At 42.7% G+C, this 17377-nt stretch overlaps 1 protein-coding gene across 6 annotated transcripts in view; it reads right to left on the bottom strand.

Annotated features, from left to right (window-relative positions):
* LOC129718891 (octopamine receptor Oamb) overlaps positions 1 to 17377 on the bottom strand; it is a 274903-nt gene that overhangs the window by 158585 nt on the left and 98941 nt on the right. For 5 of the 6 annotated variants that reach the window (XR_008727074.1, XR_008727076.1, XR_008727075.1 and 2 more), the window contains exons 2-3: positions 2181 to 2418; positions 660 to 1440 (exon numbers count right to left, since the gene is read on the bottom strand). The gene's annotated coding sequence lies outside the window, so the exon portion shown is untranslated. The remainder of the gene's footprint in view (positions 1 to 659; positions 1441 to 2180; positions 2419 to 17377) is intronic. The other variant, XM_055670097.1, reaches the window with a different exon arrangement.

Genomic DNA, 17377 nt, shown 5'->3' with positions numbered 1-17377 from the left:
CTGTTGCACACTCCAAGCATATGAACGCGCGGGTGAGAAGTAAATTAAAAGATTAATTACACTTTCAGTTGAAAATGGCCCTGGTAGACCAGACCAGCGCAGTCGTGCTGGAAATAAACGTCAGTTTTGTTCTGCAGCTTACTGCGATGTGATTTGCCAGCAGCAGATGTCAAACTCATAGATAGGTAAAAGTTTGCAAATAATTATCAATTTCTCATCCTGATGATGATACCTTTGACAACCAGAGAGAGAGGGAGAGAGGGATAATCTAAGCAAACCGCATTTTGCATTTGGTTTACCTCGAGTGTCACTTGTTCCACTCGATGGACACGTAAAATGGATATATTCTACAGCCCCGGCAGTACGTGCTTTGGCGGCCACCATTTCCACCGTCCATGACGGTGGGCGGCGCGATAGATGGCGTTGGTGTGGTTGGTGGTAATGCACCGCTAGCAGCAAAGGAGAAGGATAGGGGATGGGTGATTGATTGAGAGCAATTTAAATCAATCAGTAAGATTTGATTAATTGATGCAGACTAGGGGCGGTGTCTTTCATGGACTATGAGTTTTTTCTATGCATTATGTCATTCAACCTTACAGTTTAATCTCGAAAAACCAATTTAAAAATATCTTCAAGAATTAAAAAGCCAGCTTTCTTACCTTCAATCAAACAGCAATTGAACAACAATGACGAGGAGGCGGATGTGACCGCCGGCGGCAACCGCAGTCCCAGCTTCCTGACGGCGGCTGCTGATCTCCTTCTACCCGACGACGACTGTTTCGAGTTCGCTGTCTTTCCGGCAGCTATTGTTCGTTTTCTTCTTCTGATTCTCGTTCTGGAAGCGGCGGCAGCGGCAATACTGGCACTGGTTGCACTTACTGTAGCAATAGCTTTTGCTCTGATAACAAATCCGAACACCGAACGACACCCGCAGACGGCAGACCTAGCCATTTTGCGGTCCGGTGCTAGTGGCCCCCAGTACTGGCAGCACGGTGGCAGCTGGCAGCTCTGCTGCTGCCGCACAGCTTACAACGACCAGGATTCGGCACTTCACGACGGCACAAACCGGGCTGCTCTCCCACCGACTCCACGATTGATACGAGCGTCGTTCTGCGGCAGCCATTCAAACGGCCCCTGACAGTAAAAAACACACACGCGCCCACACCGTCAAACACACGCTTAAATTCACAGAACCACGTTTGCTTTTCTTCACTTTTCGATTTTTTTTCACTATCCGCCTACTGCTCTGCACTCTGCAACTAGTCAACGAATCAGTATGTGATTGTCAAAAATTTCCTCGCTACAAAGGGGTTGAAAGAGATTTTTATCGCTCTGTCGGGCGCTTTCCGATGATGACGGTAGAAAATGTAATTCCGCTTCCGCCTGTTTTCAATCAATTTCCTCTATCATATGGTTCGGCTTATGTGTTACTGCCGTTGGCTACAAAAAATAAAGACACACCGTTTTGCTGTCTTACTATACAGGACCAATAAAATGGAACGAAATTTAAATCGCTCTCATTTGGAACAAACAGCTCTGCTGCAATTAACATTCCCAGAATCCAGTTTTTCACGATGGCATTAGCTGCTGCTGCTGTTTTCCCTTAAACACATAATCCCTTCTATGACCCATTAACCCTTTTCATCGCCGCATTAAATGTTGTAAACACGAAATTACAGTTCCAGTTTGCTCATTTTATAATGAGTTTAGAACCCGGTCCCAGTCGGTGCCTTTTGTTTGCTGGAAACAACTACAAACATGCAGTTGAAATGTCAGTCCAAATAGTGAGGAAGAAAATTTTCATTTCAACGCCTGCTCAAGTACTTCGGCACACATACACCACGTGTTCGCGTTCCCACCCGCCCGCACACACACACACTCAAGTCGGAAAATTCCATCCTTGCGGAACAAAATTCTTCGCGACTTTGCACGGCTATAGGACGTGAGCAATTGTTAAGATTCCAATTAGATGTACTTTGTCCTTTCAACTGTGTGAACAAGCTACCTATAATGCAAGCTACTCCGGGCGACGCTTCCTCTGCCACGCATCGCTTCAACGCCACGGGAGTGAAACGCAATCAACAGCAGCAGCAGCAGCAGCAGTAAGCCATGCGAAAGCTTTCTTCTTTCACTTTACGGAAAATGTGGCACCTTGCGGAGAGCCGACTGTGGAAGCATACCTTTGGGGGCGACGAATAGACTCTCACTCAACACTTTTCTTCCGGTTTTTTTCTTCTACTTTTTCTCAAATTTCGTCCACCAAGCGGAACGCAACGACTCTCACATGTTACACACACTTCACTTCACCCACAAGTGTTGGCAGTAGGAGCAATAATTATGACGACGGCGGAGCAGATTTTAATTTTTTTGTATCGTCCTACTTTGCGACGTGGCCTTGTTCAACTCGAACTAAACAATCTGTAAATAGAAAAACATGGAAAAAGTTAAATTAACGAAATATACACCAGAAATCACAAGCCAGAAAAACATATGATAGAAGTTTCACGCTCATAAGCTGTGCGCGGGGTAAACAATCTTGAATCAATAAAGTAGCAACTGTCGAAAATTTATTCCCCTTTTATTTTATTTAGTAGCTAGAAAACTTTTCCCCGGGGGCCAGAATGGAGATTCGTATCACAGGTTTCGTATTTCGAGCTAGACAGCTTCGGGATTCGTCTGTCACCAGCCTCCCCATGGGAAATTCGGCTGCCGAGAATCCTGGAGCGCAAGAATCGCGGTAAACATTTCGTGAAAAGATTAAAATAAAGCAAAGGCGAATGATATTCTTGCTTTTGATGGCAAAACGGCGCGTGGCATGGACCGCGGTTCCGGTTTCACTGGAAATTCGAGTGTTTATTCAGAGGAATTGATTGTTTTTTTTTTCTATCTGGCTTTCTCCCTGATAATGTCCCACTACTGTTATCCAATTTTATTGTCGCTTCGAGTTATTTTTATCGCTTTTGGAGTTATTCACATTTCTCACTTTCGGAAAGATCTTACGATTTTTGACACCGGGCGTCCATGTTGAATTTTAATACGACGTCCCACGGAGATTTTTGTCATCTAGTAGTCCAATAGCATCAGTTCTGTCCTGCTACGAAGCGCCTTCTTGGAAAGCGAAATTGTCTTTTATTCTATTCTATCTATTTTTGGATGGTTTCCCTGCTTCTTAGGTATTTGCGTCCTTGTCGAAAGAACGATTCTTGTCGAAAGGCGTTTCATGTTATGAATACTGACGATCATCCAGAAAACAAAATCAATGTTCTATAGCGAAAAATTTCAAACACTGATTCCGCAATTTGAGAAACTATCATATAAGTAATGTAAAAAACACATTTTTGATAGATAAAAAATACGCAAATAATTAAATAATGAATGCTCAATCAGTTAAATCATAGCAGGTCATGTTCTTTGAATACTGCTGTCAAAAACTGCCAGCTTTTTTTCGTCTCACAGCCAGAACGAAACGTCACTTTCAACGGTTTCTTGAGTAAATGTGCTAAGCTGAGACGAAGGTTTTCGAAAGGTTTTCACGTTTACCAAAGCAATTTTTGTGATTCATTCGTGCCACAAAAGATAAACACAAGAATATTGAGTTGTTTTATTGCAGAAGTTATTCGTTGGCACTTTTTGTGACAGGAATTTTTGTGAGCGGAATTGGAAGCAAAAAAGTAAGTGTTGTTTATAAATCCGCACGCATCCAACGACATTATGTCGAAGCAAACGGGCAAGCAGAACAAACGGTACTCTTTGGAAAAATTTCACAGAATCTTTAAGGGAAGTCGAGCAAAGTTCCTCAGCCCGGCAGCAAAAATGTTCAGGTTTTCCGACAGTACGCTAAATCTGGCAAAGAGATTGTACGACTCCTCAAGCAAGCCACGAACAAAATGGATCCCAGGTAAAACATACACATACCAATACAGACCCTCGAGAAAATCCGAAACTAAGAGCGCTGCCAAGCCTTCTCCTGAGCCTTGAAGCATATTTATCTCCACAGCAAATCGAGAGTTTCAACCAGCAGCAAAAATCACAATCATTGGAAGGGAGCGGTGGAAGATACCAATTTGTTCCAGATTTGGAGAAAAATTGGTCTCCGTTTCCATACGACATTCCGGAATCGAATCAGGTGTTTCGAAGGTGTAAACGATAACAAGACTAGACTTTCCAATGGATGTAATGCAGAGAGGAGATCAGCAGGAAACGGAAACGATCTAAAATTAAGCTCAAAATCGCCGAGAAGTGCTTCCTAAGCCAGAAAAGGCCATAAAAGATGACCCCAAATTGAGCTCAGAATCGCCGAAAAGTGCTTCTAAAGGTCAGAAAAGGCCATAAAAGAAAATGATCCCAAATTAAGCTCAGAATCGTCAAAACCGCCTTCTAAAGGCCAGAAAAGGCCTTAAAAGAAAATGATCCCAATTTAAGCTCAGAAGCGCCGAAAAGTGATTCCTAAGGCCAGAAAAGGCCTTAAAAGAAAATGATCCCAAATTGAGCTCAGAATCGCCGAAAAGTGCTTTTTAAGGCCAAAAAAGGCCTCAAAAGAAAATGATCCCAAATTGAGCTCAGAATCGCCGAAAAGTGCTTCCTAAAGCCAGAAAAGGCCTAAAAAATGATCCCAAATTATGCTCAGAATCGACAAAAACGCCTTTTAGAGGCCAAAAAAGGCCTTAAAAGAAAATGATCCCAAATTGAGCTCAGAATCGCCGGAAAGTGCTTCTAAAGGCCATGAAAGAAAATGACCCCAAATTAAGCTCAGTATCGCCGAAAAGTGCTTTCTAAGGCCAGAAAAGGCCTTAAAAGAAAATGATCCCAAATTGAGCTCAGAATCGCCGAAAAGTGCTTCCTGAGGCCAGAAAAGGCCTGAAAAAAAATGATCCCAAATTAAGCTCACAATCGACAAAAACGCCTTCTAAAGGCCAGAAAAGGCCTTAAAAGGAAATGATCCCAAATTGGGCTCAGAATCGCCGGAAAGTGCTTCTAAAGGCCATAAAAGAAAATGACCCCAAATTGAGCTCAGTATCGCCGAAAAGTGCTTCCTAAGGTTAGAAAAGGCCTTGAAAGAAAATGATCCCCAATCAAGCTCAGAATCACCGAAATGTGCTTCCTAAGGCCAGAAAAGGCCTTAAAAGAAAATGATCCCAATATGAGCTCAGAATCGCCGAAAAGTGCTTCCGAAAAGGCCAGAAAAGGCTTTAAAAGAAAATGTTCCCAAATTGAGCTCAGAATCGCCGGAAAGTGCTTTTAAAGGCCATAAAAGAAAATAATTCCAAATTGAGCTCAGAATCGCCGAAAAGTGCTTCCTAAGCCAGAAAAGGCCTTAAAAGAAAATAACCCCAAATTGAGAATCACCGAAAAGTGCTCCCTAAGGCCAGAGAAGGCCATAAAAGAAAATGAACCCAAATTAAGCTCAAAATCACCGAAAAGTGCTTCCTAAGGCCAGAAAAGGCCTTAAAAGAAAATGATCCCAAATTAAGCTCAGTATCGCCGAAAAGTGCTTCCTAAGGTTCGAAAAGGCCTCAAAAGAAAATGATCCCAAATTAAGCTCAGAATCACCGAAAAGTGCTTCCTAAGGCCAGAAAAGGCCTCAAAAGAAAATGATCCCAAATTAAGCTCAGAATCGCCGAAATGTGCTTCCTAAGGCCAGAAAAGACCTTATAAGAAAATGATCCCAAATTAAGCTCAGTATCGCCGAAAAGTGCTTCCTAAGGTTAGAAAAGGCCTTAAAAGAAAATAATCCCAAATCGAGCTCAGTATCGCCGAAAAGTGCTTTCTAAGGTTAGAAAAGGCCTTAAAAGAAAATGATCCCAAATTAAGCTTAGAATCGCCGAAAAGTGCTTCCTAAGGCCAGAAAAGGCCTCACAAGAAAATGATCCCAAATTAAGCTCAGAATCACCGAAAAGTGCTTCCTAAGGCCAGGAAAGGCCTTAAAAGAAAATTATCTCAAATTCAGCTCAGTATCACCGAAAAGTGCTTCCTAAGGTTAGAAAAGGCCTTAAAAAAATGATCCCAAATCATGCTCAGAATCACCGAAAAGTGCTCCCTAAGGCCAGGAAAGGCCTTAAAAGAAAATGATCCCAAATTAAGCTCAGTATCGCCGAAAAGTGCTTCCTAAGGTTCAAAAAGGCCTCAAAAGAAAATGATCCCAAATTAAGCTCAGAATCACCGAAAAGTGCTTCCTAAGGCCAGAAAAGGCCTCAAAAGAAAATGATACCAAATTAAGCTCAGAATCGCCGAAATGTGCTTCCTAAGGCCAGAAAAGACCTTATAAGAAAATGATCCCAAATTAAGCTCAGTATCGCCGAAAAGTGCTTCCTAAGGTTAGAAAAGGCCTTAAAAGAAAATAATCCCAAATCGAGCTCAGTATCGCCGAAAAGTGCTTTCTAAGGTTAGAAAAGGCCTTAAAAGAAAATAATCCCAAATCGAGCTCAGTATCGCCGAAAAGTGCTTTCTAAGGTTAGAAAAGGCCTTAAAAGAAAATGATCCCAAATTAAGCTTAGAAGGCCAGAAAAGGCCTCAAAAGAAAATGATCCCAAATTAAGCTCAGAATCACCGAAAAGTGCTTCCTAAGGCCAGGAAAGGCCTTAAAAGAAAATTATCTCAAATTCAGCTCAGTATCGCCGAAAAGTGCTTCCTAAGGTTAGAAAAGGCCTCAAAAGAAAATGATCCCAAATTAAGCTCAAAATCACCGAAAAGTGCTTCCTAAGGCCAGAAAAGGCCTCAAAAGAAAATGATCCCAAATTAAGCTCAGAATCGCCGAAATGTGCTTCCTAAGGCCAGAAAAGACCTTATAAGAAAATGATCCCAAATTAAGCTCAGTATCGCCGAAAAGTGCTTCCTAAGGTTAGAAAAGGCCTTAAAAGAAAATAATCCCAAATCGAGCTCAGTATCGCCGAAAAGTGCTTTCTAAGATTAGTAAAGGCCTCAAAAGAAAATGATCCCAAATTAAGCTCAGAATCGCCGAAAAGTGCTTCCTAAGGTTCGAAAAGGCCTTAAAAAAATGATCCCAAATCAAGCTCAGTATCGCCGAAAAGTGCTTCCTAAGGTTAGAAAAGGCCTTAAAAAATGATCCCAAATTAAGCTCAGAATCGCTGAAAAATGCTTCCTAAGGCCAGGAAAGGCCTTAAAAGAAAATTATCTCAAATTCAGCTCAGTATCGCCGAAAAGTGCTTCCTAAGGTTAGAAAAGGCCTTAAAAGAAAATAACCCCAAATCGAGCTCAGTATCACCGAAAAGTGCTTTCTAAGGTTAGAAAAGGCCTTAAAAGAAAATGATCCCAAATTAAGCTTAGAATCGCCGAAAAGTGCTTCCTAAGGCCAGAAAAGGCCTCAAAAGAAAATGATCCCAAATTAAGCTCAGAATCACCGAAAAGTGCTTCCTAAGGCCAGGAAAGGCCTTAAAAGAAAATTATCTCAAATTCAGCTCAGTATCGCCGAAAAGTGCTTCCTAAGGCCAGAAAAGGTCTCAAAAGAAAATGATCCCAAATTAAGCTCAGAATCACCGAAAAGTGCTTCCTAAGGTTAGAAAAGGCCTTAAAAAAATGATCCCAAATTAAGCTCAGAATCGCCGAAAAGTGCTTCCTAAGGCCAGGAAAGGCCTTAAAAGAAAATTATCTCAAATTCAGCTCAGTATCGCCGAAAAGTGCTTCCTAAGGTTAGAAGAGGCCTTAAAAAATGATCCCAAATTAAGCTCAGAATCGCCGAAAAGTGCTTCCTAAGGCCAGGAAAGGCCTTAAAAGAAAATTATCTCAAATTCAGCTCAGTATCGCCGAAAAGTGCTTCCTAAGGTTAGAAAAGGCCTCAAAAGAAAATGATCCCAAATTAAGCTCAGAATCACCGAAAAGTGCTTCCTAAGGCCAGAAAAGGCCTCAAAAGAAAATGATCCCAAATTAAGCTCAGTATCGCCGAAATGTGCTTCCTAAGGCCAGAAAAGACCTTATAAGAAAATGATCCCAAATTAAGCTCAGTATCGCCGAAAAGTGCTTCCTAAGGTTAGAAAAGGCCTTAAAAGAAAATAATCCCAAATCGAGCTCAGTATCGCCGAAAAGTGCTTTCTAAGATTAGTAAAGGCCTTAAAAGAAAATGATCCCAAATTAAGCTCAGAATCGCCGAAAAGTGCTTCCTAAGGTTCGAAAAGGCCTTAAAAAAATGATCCCAAATCAAGCTCAGTATCGCCGAAAAGTGCTTCCTAAGGTTAGAAAAGGCCTTAAAAAATGATCCCAAATTAAGCTCAGAATCGCTGAAAAGTGCTTCCTAAGGCCAGGAAAGGCCTTAAAAGAAAATTATCTCAAATTCAGCTCAGTATCGCCGAAAAGTGCTTCCTAAGGTTAGAAAAGGCCTTAAAAGAAAATAACCCCAAATCGAGCTCAGTATCACCGAAAAGTGCTTTCTAAGGTTAGAAAAGGCCTTAAAAGAAAATGATCCCAAATTAAGCTTAGAATCGCCGAAAAGTGCTTCCTAAGGCCAGAAAAGGCCTCAAAAGAAAATGATCCCAAATTAAGCTCAGAATCACCGAAAAGTGCTTCCTAAGGCCAGGAAAGGCCTTAAAAGAAAATTATCTCAAATTCAGCTCAGTATCGCCGAAAAGTGCTTCCTAAGGTTAGAAAAGGCCTTAAAAAAATGATCCCAAATCAAGCTCAGAATCACCGAAAAGTGCTTCCTAAGGCCAGGAAAGGCCTTAAAAGAAAATGATCCCAAATTAAGCTCAGAATCACCGAAAAGTGCTTCCTAAGGCCAGGAAAGGCCTTAAAAGAAAATTATCTCAAATTCAGCTTAGTATCGCCGAAAAGTGCTTCCTAAGGTTACAAGAGGCCTTAAAAAAAATGATCCCAAATCAAGCTCAGTATCGCCGAAAAGTGCTTCCTAAGGTTAGAAAAGGCCTCAAAAGAAAATGATCCCAAATTAAGCTCAGAATCACCGAAAAGTGCTTCCTAAGGCCAGGAAAGGCCTTAAAAGAAAATTATCTCAAATTCAGCTCAGTATCGCCGAAAAGTGCTTCCTAAGGTTAGAAAAGGCCTTAAAAAATGATCCCAAATTAAGCTCAGTATCGCCGAAAAGTGCTTCCTAAGGTTAGAAAAGGCCTCAAAAGAAAATGATCCCAAATTAAGCTCAGAATCACCGAAAAGTGCTTCCTAAGGCCAGGAAAGGCCTTAAAAGAAAATTATCTCTTAAAAAAATGATCCCAAATCAAGCTCAGAATCACCGAAAAGTGCTTCCTAAGGTTAGAAAAGGCCTTGAAAGAAAATGATCCCAAATTAAGCTCAGAATCACCGAGAAGTGCTTCCTAAGGCCAGAAAAGGCCTTAAAAGAAAATGATTCCAAATTAAGCTCAGAATCGCCGAAAAGTCCTTCCTAAGGTTAGAAAAGGCCCTAAAAGAAAATGATCCCAAATTAAGCTCAGAATCGCCGAAAAGTGCTTCCTAAGGCCAGGAAAGGCCTTAAAAGAAAATTATCTCAAATTCAGCTCAGTATCGCCGAAAAGTGCTTCCTAAGGTTAGAAGAGGCCTTAAAAAAATGATCCCAAATCAAGCTCAGTATCGCCGAAAAGTGCTTCCCAAGGTTAGAAAAGGCCTCAAAAGAAAATGATCCCAAATTAAGCTCAGAATCACCGAAAAGTGCTTCCTAAGGCCAGGAAAGGCCTTTAAAGAAAATTATCTCAAATTCAGCTCAGTATCGCCGAAAAGTGCTTCCTAAGGTTAGAAAAGGCCTTAAAAAAATGATCCCTAATCAAGCTCAGTATCGCCGAAAAGTGCTTCCTAAGGTTAGAAAAGGCCTCAAAAGAAAATGATCCCAAATTAAGCTCAGAATCACCGAAAAGTGCTTCCTAAGGCCAGGAAAGGCCTTAAAAGAAAATTATCTCAAATTCAGCTTAGTATCGCCGAAAAGTGCTCCCTAAGGTTAGAAAAGGCCTTGAAAGAAAATGATCCCAAATCAAGCTCAGCATCACCGAAAAGTGCTTCCTAAGGTTAGAAAAGGCCTTGAAAGAAAATGATCCCAAATTAAGCTCAGAATCACCGGAAAGTGCTTCCTAAGGCCAGAAAAGGCCTTAAAAGAAAATGATTCCAAATTAAGCTCAGAATCGCCGAAAAAACCTTCCTAAGGTTAGAAAAGGCCTCAAAAGAAAATGATCCCAAATTAAGCTTAGAATCGCCGAAAAGTGCTTCCTAAAGCCAGAAAAGGCCTCAAAAGAAAATGATCCCAAATTAAGCTCAGAATCGCCGAAAAGTGCTTCCTAAAGCCAGGAAAGGCCCTAGGTTTTCTTAATCCTTTCGGAACAGAAATCCAAAACATGAGTGTAATTCGTTGAGTTTTGATTTTCAACAGCATTTGAAATGGACAAACATCATGTTTTTTGTGGATAACCACTGTAAGCATTACATAACTTGAGACCATCCACGCTCCACAGGATGCTCGTACATGAGTGACGACTACAGAGAAACTGTTCACATATGTCCAAGGCATATTTCTAATGATTTTGGAAACTTCCAAACATCTAGTTTATTGCTTGGAAATAGCGTGGTGGTAATATGCCCACAGCTTTACATAAGTATTACACTCACCCATGGTCACCAAATTACTGAGAAATCTATTCTTCCAGTGGAAAGGATGTCGGAAGAAGCTCAAGAACAATTTTTCAAGAAGTTGATGATGAGTTTCGACCATTTTCGGGCGGTTCTAGGTTACTATATTATGTAAACATTTTGACACTATTTTGGTCATATCTCCGAAACAGGGTGTTAGAGAACCGTAGTTCATCAATACCAATCGTTCAAAAATGAATTTGAGATTCATCCCAGTGACGAAGTTCTGGAAACCATAGTACTCGAAACTCAGTCGGTAGTCAACTCGAGACAACTCATATACACACTTAATATTTATTGCCGGGTCACTTTTTTTCTTGAATCTCAGTTCATCTAATTGAAATTTCGGCTTGGTAAAATTTTGTGCCGCAATTTCAGTTAGGTGTAACCGAAATTTATGAAAAAATGTGACAGCTATCACTATTTGTTTAACCGAGCACTCAGTGTTGCCGTTCTCGGCAATAAATTACTGAGACCTGGCAAAAAATTTAAGTGTGTACATCCCAGTGGACCACGCTGAACATGAAGCTCTCACCTCCCACATCAGTCAACCGCTTCGAGACCAGAAAGAAAACTCAGGGATCATCAGGGATAGCTTAATATTGGTCATTTTTATTCAATCCAAATTCAGTCTAGATCCAATCCAAATCGTATCTAAATTCCATCCCAATCCAATATAATTTCTATTTAAAATTAATGTGTATTAACTATTAATTTGATTTCAATTTTTGGTAGGCTAGTTAAGCTGGATTGAAAGTCATAATCATAAATTGAAAGAAATAATTCCAAGATTCGAGATGATTTAAGAAAACCAAAAATAAATTAATGATCGGCCAGTTGCTGTTCACAACTAAATTTAAAAATCGTGCTTAGAAAATACAATACTAGAACTAGCAAAAAATTCCCACAATTTCCTTTCCACACAGTAGACCTTTCCATTCGAACGGTGCCAGTTACTCTAAAAACCGGACTACTATGATTCACATGTCATCGAACTCCAGCGGAAAAAATGATTGATTAGTGTGTCGTGCGCTTCGCTAGTCACAATTCGTCTCCGCCGCCGCTCCGCTTCACGTGAAACGTGACGATTAGGAAAATAATCACGAATGACGTTCGTGTATTTTGAAGGGGAGCGGCGTCAATTCCGTTTGTCACTCCCTTAGCTCTCACGGTGTAACACACTTTTGCTTAGCCAAACATTTTCTCGTTCGTTGTAAGCACAGTTTGTGGTGTGTCACGTCTTACCCACCTTGTTTTTCTTTCCATCAGTAACACATAGAGGAGCGAATGTTCTTTCCGAATTATGTACTATCATATTTCGGATGGGGGGAAAACTCTCTGGTGGTGTAAATTAGCACGTTTCACACATCGTCTCGTGACGCTCGCGCTGTGAGACGTTTTCGGAAATAGAAGGCTGAACTTGCTAACGGTACTGCGAAGGTAAGCCTGGCGTTTCCTCCACTGACAGCATCACGCACCTCACGCACGCCCCGGTGCTGAAACGAGCTAAATTTTCCATGTATACATGAAAAATTTCCACGGTTATTTGCCTCCAGCAGACAGGTCGATACACTTAAAGTAGGAAAAGAATAAAATATGGCCATTGTAATCAATTGTTAGCTCATTGCTAGTGACAGACGAAAACAAACACAGCAAGCCGTGTCCGAGCGCGTTCCGTCGACATTGGAAGACGATGGTTTGTTTTTTTTTCTTCCTTTTACCGAGACAAATTTGTTCGAAAGAAGACAAATAGCGGCACATCATCGCATCGCATCGCTTGCTCTGTCGTGTGGCGCCCCTAAGCTGACCCATTTTCTTCCCCTCCCCGAGCACCTGTGATGCCCCCCTAGTGAGTAAAGTCGTTCATTAGCGGCCTGCTGAGTTTCGTGTGTCCCTTTTTCGGTCAACCGCTGCGTTGTGTTCAAAAACACTTAAGTGACATTGTTATCAACAAAGGAGGAAGTAAAAGCGGATTTCAAGATCGTTCGGTTTCGTTGTAGTGGTAGTGACTCATACTTGACCAATGGCATAATTTTAGAATACCGAAAAAAACATTGTTTTGTACCGTTTCTTCCCTCGGTTGCCTGCTTTGATGCGATGTCATTACTTCTGCTAGAGATGCTCTCGGTGAAATTACCATGCGTTTCCATTAATTTACGGTTGATGTGACACGAACGCTACACACAATTCACTGTCCTTCCCCTTCGTTGGACAAGGGAAGAGAAGGCGCATTTTATAGCCGCTCTATCGATACTATCGATTAGCTGCACAGTCATTTACTTGTGAAAATAGCATTCTACTTCTCATCTAGTAGTCCGTTGCGTAAAAAAAAAAGTATCCTGTCATGCATCAGAACGATGATGATGATGATGATGATGATGATGATGATGATGGCGGTAATGACAGCAATAATGTTGATGGCAGCGGTGATTTCACCGCTTATATTGACTATTTATTGTTGCTGCAAGAATGGCTGCTTTTACTGCTAATAGATGCACATTGAAAGCTGCTATTTTTAGCCCACAAACAGTTGTGAACCGGGGGAGAAACTTTTACGCACTCTACTTTGCTTGCCTGCTATTCATTGTCAGTTCACTGATTAGATAAGGTATTTACTTGCGATCTGAAAGCTGGGCTAAAAAACTGCCATTCTAACTACAATAAAACTTTTCAAATTCAACCATAACCGGTCAACTCTATTGCGAAGAAAACGAATAACAACGTTAAACCAGTAGTTCACAGCTTACTGCGATACCCCGGCGGGCCGAAAAACTTTCTCCCAAAGTTACACCGCTATCGATGGAACAAAAGTTGAAAATATTCAAATAAAACCGGGAAAGAAAAGTCACACTTGCCACTTGAGAGAAGACCCATATCAAACTGAGTAGACACACACACTCGTACCCCGAAAAAAAGCCATTTATCATGCGAGAAGAATATGGAAATGCGATTTACCGAATCAAGTTCCATCCTTTGAGTTTCTTATTGCTCCGCGCTAAATTGGAGTAATAGAATTTTGAGCACCTTTTTGCTTTGCTCGTACCTAGAATACATTAGGGCTCTGAAGCAAGAGTAGGGGGACGCAAAAAACACCCCATCTATCTTCATCAAGGAGCAAAAATTGAATGGGATGACGGCAACGGCACTGCTGCAATCCAACAGACGGAACGGAATGAACCATGTTCACACCTAGCACACACGTACCTATCCATTCATGTGGTAATGTGGTCGGGTGTGTAGTAGTAGGCGGCGATGACAAACACCGAAAAAGCACGTGTCAATGACAGCTCTTTCCACGGCCAGGCAAACGAACACGTGGCGCACACGGATCAAGGCAAACCCGGGTGCAACGGTTTTGCTCCGTCAGTTCAGATTTTCTTCGGTTTACCGCCAGAACCTGAGAATGTCATCCCGACGATATCGAGCCTCATTTATTTATAGATAGCAGATGCTGTCGAAAGCAGAGGCTTGTAACGATGACAAATGAACGCAAAACGGAGAACATGGGAAGACGGGGAGAAGAGAGTAAATAATGAAAACAAGGAATGATTGGAATTATTTGGATATGGATTATGACTGGAATTAAATTCGTTATTAGTGGAGTTGAATTTGACTTAGAAATTTGATAGAATTTAGGTAAGAATTGGATTGGATTCAGATAAGATTTCAATTGGATTTGGGTTGAGTTTGGATTGAGTTTTAATTGGACATGATTTTAATTAGAATTAAATTTAAAGTAGACTTGGATTTATTTTGAATTTAATTTGAATTTGAGCACTAAACAATCTTCACACAATCTTTTCTTGAGAATGCAGACTGTGTCTGGCTCTCCCATGGAGTAACCTTCTGGCTGCTTAATATTCTATTTTCGCACAATACACCTCTTGAAATATATGTGCTTTATCAACATATCACACCGACTTGCAAAAGTTCTGTGTGAATCCTTGAGTGACGGATTTTCGAACGCCTCAATCTTCCAGTTTTCGATTTCTATTGTTAATTCGAAGCGCTTCCATTCTCTTCTCGATTTGTCGCTCGTTGCCATGGAACGAAGCGCTGTGAATGACCTCCGACAGATCTGAAGCTCGTGATCCAGACCTTCTCGAAGGCAAACGTGTTCACTAGGTATTCGAGGAGCTCTTCAAGAACCACTTCGACTTGGCGAAATGTTTTGAAGCAACACAATCAAAGTACCAGACGTTGTTGTCTTCCTCGAATGCCCACAACACCGTACGGCACGCTTGACCCTTTTTGGTAGAAATTGGGTCAGGACTACTTGAATGGTTTGAATCATGTTTGTCGAATCCGAATCCAAATTTCAACTCAATCCAAATTAAATCCGAATCCAAATCCATGCCAAACCCAATTCAATTCAACCCAAAAACAATCCAAATCCATTGCGAAAGAAAAGAACCACAACAATGTCGCACGCTAACCTGTGGGCCAATAGTCAACAGTGCTGAGTCAAAAAAACTTCCAGCTCGAAAAGATCCTCGACCTGATCATCACAACCGTGTGTGGTAGAGCTAGCCGACCGACATCGCTAACCACAGAACCACGGGGACCAAAAGAATAGAAATGGATCGCAAAAGAAAGAAACGGAAGATTAAAAAGCAAGAAGTTAAATTAAAGCAAGAAGAACAATTACTGCAGAAAACGTTGCGAAAAAAAATTGAAACATTTTGAAAGATTGTACAAAGTAAAAAGATTCTGAAGATAAAGATGAAGATGAAGTTTTAAAGAAGTTCTGAGAGTATTTGAAGCAACATCTGATCAATCCTCTTCTTATCTAGAAATTAGTCGATAAACTGCAGACCGGAAGGAATCCGGTGACGCATTAGTACTCAGGAAAAAGCAAAGCGAAGGAAAATGAAGCGCACATCTATAGCCACAATGCAGTGGAGAAATCGAGCACAGGATCCAGAGAGAATATTTAGAAACCATGCAGAGCATGCTAATGGCTGATAACCGCTTAAGATTCTGCTAGGCGATTTCATGGTCGAATCATTTCAAATCGTGCCAAAACTGATGGAGTAGATCTTACCCTTCAGGTTCTTGGCCGAGCTGCAGGCCACCACGGGTCGACGCCTGGCGACCGTCGAGGCCAGCGGGAGCTTGCCTACGGTGTGGTGGGGTTTCGGGCATTGGACAGTCGGTTCCCCGTAAACAGCTTCGACGGAGCGAGTAGTGCCGCTCCCATCATCCAAATGCACTAACCTGCCTATTGAGGCTGATACCAGTAAGGTCCCAATTATGGTGTACTGGTCGCTGTGTTTTTAGGTTTTTGAGAGGGAATACGATTTTATACCACGACGTAGGGCTGGCACCTGCACCGAGCTCCCTTAGTAAAGTCGTGTGACAACGGCTTGAAACGGCGAGGTGGCATACGGCTGCAGGGGTCTCCGTCCCGTAAAACCTGGCAGGCCTTCCAGTACGTTCCGCGGTCATTGCCTGATGGGAATCAGGCAGGAGTGGGATCAGATGCCCTTTTCTGACTTACGCCGGTCGGGAGGCGTCATGGTTGCTCATGAGGGGCTATGGCGACCTTCACTAGCCATGACCTCACTGCTTCGGCATAGGCCACCATGGGACCATATAGGCGACCACTCCACCATGACCAAGGATAGCGGCTGGAAGGGGGACCCTTTTAACCAAAATGTTTACCTATAAAATCGACGAAGAGGCGAAAGTAGTGGATGGGGCGGACGGGTTAGTAAACCCGTTTGCCAGGCGGGGCATCGCCCGGTCTCCACCGAGACTGGCCGATGCAGGTAAAGGCGGCGCACAGGTTGGTACACCTTTTGCGACACCGACAGGGGAATTCCGAGTTGGGGCAAGGGCGAGCACGCCTAAGCCAGCACCAACCGGAACGGCGGAGACTGGTGGCAAGGTGGAAACACCTAAAACCGCCAAGGAGCGGGAACAGATATCTGGGGCTATGCTACTCTCTGCGGTAGAAAGCCACATGAATAAGTTCCCAAGCGTGGAGGCGGTGTCCGTACAACTTGATGAAATACTCAAGTTCACGGACGAACGTAGCAACATATCAAAAGACCTGAAACAATGTCTTCTGTTGTTACGTATGAACGTTTGCAGCGCGAAGTCCGAGCTTTCGCAAGCCCTTAAACGGGCTAACGATGCCGAAAGCAAGGCACTCGCGCTAGAGGCGAGGCTCAACCAGCCTAAAAAAGGGAGTGCTGCAGCTGTGTCTAAATACACACAAACAGCTGCAGCACCGTTTGCCGAAGTCTGTTCAACTGAACCGACTGGCAAACGTGCGAGGGGCTCTCCGGGGGAAACGGCCCCCAGGACGCAACGAAGGCGGTTGTTCGGTGACAGCCAGGAAGCTGGCTCGTCGGTCCAGCCGAGCAAAGAACCGGCAAACGGCGAAGCCACGGATTGGACCACCGTGGTGAATAAGAAGCGGCAGAAGCGGGAACGTCGCGCGAAGCGCGGCAACCGCAATAAGAAGCCGCAAGGGGCGAGTAGGCGGAGCAAGGGTGACGCGCTCATTTTCAAGACCGATGCGTCTAAGTACGCCGAAGTCTTGAAGGCCATGAGAGGCGAACCCAAGCTCAAAGACCTCGGCACGGACGTCAGGTCAATTCGTCGGTCACGCACCGGCTAGATGATCCTCGAACTCCGCAAAGAGGCGAAGGGCAAGGGCTGTGCCTATAAAAAGACGGCCCAGGAAGTGCTAGGCGAGGAGGTCCAAATCCGAGCCCTCACTCCTGAAGTGACTCTCCAGCTTAAAAACCTGGACGAGATCACCGAAGGGTGCGACATAGCACAAGCCTTCGAACGA

This window comes from Wyeomyia smithii, chromosome 1 (assembly GCF_029784165.1).
Source record: "Wyeomyia smithii strain HCP4-BCI-WySm-NY-G18 chromosome 1, ASM2978416v1, whole genome shotgun sequence".
Classification (NCBI taxonomy): Eukaryota; Metazoa; Arthropoda; class Insecta; order Diptera; family Culicidae; genus Wyeomyia; species Wyeomyia smithii.
This window is presented reverse-complemented; position numbering and strand designations above follow the sequence as displayed.